Raw genomic sequence first — 2,180 nt, forward strand, 5'->3', positions numbered from 1 at the left:
CATGTCAAGCATATCGACATATTGTTTAACAGTGACCTAGTAAGGATGATTTTGACCCAAGTTATTATTTGAAGAGAAAACCGGAGGAGACTATTTCTAGCAGAATATTCTTTATCCTCTGGAGACCTTTCACATGCCAACAACCTGACAGATGATGAAGAATGCATTATGACAAAACCGACCTAACACTTCCAATAAGATTTACAATGTCATTCTTATTTGCAGATGCTTTTTAGGTACTACATTGCAATTTAGAGAACAATGACTCCAGGGAGAAGCATGGTCTACTATTTAGTGCGTCGTGTAACATTAAGATCTACTGAAATTTGCTGGTTCTTTGAAATAAAATGAATCTTTAGTGCTTGACATTATCCTGCATCATAAATTCCTAAGGAATGGAATGAGCTTTGGCTGCCTTACCTTGAGAATAAGCATATTCACGTAAAGTATATAAGACAAATACTGGTTTAGATGAAGCTCGGCCAGTACTCCCGGCCCCCGCCATTTCGGACTGGGAGCTAGTGTGGCGCAGGCACTGAAGGCGGCGGCGGCAGGGCCAGAGGCTCAGCGGCTCCCAGGCCTGCTGAAAATGACTGAATATCAGCTTGCAGTAGTTGGAGCTGACGACGTAAGCAAGAGTGTCTTGACGATACAGCTAATTCAGAATCATTTTGTGGACGAATATGCTCCAACAATAAAGAATTCCTACAGGAAGCAAGTAGTAATTGATGGAGAAACCTGTCTCTTGGATATTCTTGGCACAGCAGGTCAAGAAGAGTACAATGCAATGAGGGACCAGTACATGAGGACTGGGGGGGCTTTCTTGGTGTATTTGCCATAAATAATATTAAATCATTTGAAGATATGCACAATTATAGAGAACAAATTAAAAGATTTAAGGACTCTGAAGATGTGCCTATGGTCCTAGTAGGAAATAAATGTGATTTGCCTTCTAGAACAGTAGACACAAAAAGCTCAGGACTTAGCAAGGAGTTAGGGAATTCCTTTTATTGAAACATCAGCAAAGACAGGGTGTTAATGATGCCTTCTATACATTAGTTTGAGAAATAAAGAAAAGATGAGCAAAGATAGTAAGAAGAAGAAAAAGAAGTCAAAGACAAAGTATGTGATTATGTAAATACAATTTGTACTTTTTTATTAAGGCATACTTAAGTAAAAGTGGTAATTTTTATACATTATACTAAATTATTAGCATTGTTTTAGCATTACCTAATTTTTTTCCTGCTCCATGCAAACTGTTAGCTTTTACCTTGAATGCTTATTTTAAAATGACAGTGAAAACTTTTTTTTCCTCTAAGTGCCAGTACTACCAGAGTTTTGGTTTTCGAACTAGCAATGCCTGTGAAAAAGAAACTGAATACCTATGATTTCCGTCTTGGGGTTGTTGGTGCATGCAATTGATTACTTCTTATTTTTCTTACCAATTGTGAACATTGGTGAGAAACAAAGTAATAAAGCTTGTGAATCGTCCCTATTCTGTGTTTATCTAGTGACATAAATGGATTAATTACTAATTATAATTTCAGTTAAGGCTTTATGATTGGTTTTACTGAAACACTGAGGGAACACAAATTTATGGGATTCCTGATGATTCTTCTTCTAGGCATCATGTCCTGTAGTTTGTCATCCCCGGTGAATGTAAAGTTACACTGTTCACAAAGGTTTTGTCCCCCTTTCCACTGCTATTAGTCATGGTCACTCTCCCAAAAATATTATATTTTTTCTATAAAAAGAAAAAAATGGAAAAAAATTACAAGGCAATGGAAACTATTATAAGGCCATTTCCTTTTCACATTAGATAAATTATTATATGGACTCCTAACAGTTTTTTCAGTTAAGGCAGACCCAGTATGAAATGGGAATTACAGCAACCATTTTGGGGCTATATTTACATGGTACTAAATTTTTATAATAATTGAAAGAATTTTAACAGGTGTAAAAAATTCTCATAGGAATTAAATGTAGTCTCCCTGTGTCAGATTGCTTTTTCATAGTATAACTTTAAATCTTTTATTCAACTTCAGTCTTTGAAGATAGTTTTAATTCTGCTTGTGTTACTGAAGATTATTTGGGCCAGTCATAGCTTAGTAGGTGTTGAAGAGACCAAGTTTGCAAGACTAGGCCCTGTGTGAACCTTTGAGCTTTCATGGAGAGTTTCA

At 36.1% G+C, this 2,180-nt stretch overlaps 1 pseudogene; it reads left to right on the plus strand.

Annotated features, from left to right (window-relative positions):
- Positions 1-589: 589 nt before the first annotated feature.
- Positions 590-1,138, plus strand: LOC116460224 (GTPase KRas-like; annotated as a pseudogene).
- Positions 1,139-2,180: the final 1,042 nt, after the last annotated feature.

This window comes from Hylobates moloch, unplaced genomic scaffold (assembly GCF_009828535.3).
Source record: "Hylobates moloch isolate HMO894 unplaced genomic scaffold, HMol_V3 SCAFFOLD_20, whole genome shotgun sequence".
NCBI classification, from domain to species: Eukaryota; Metazoa; Chordata; class Mammalia; order Primates; family Hylobatidae; genus Hylobates; species Hylobates moloch.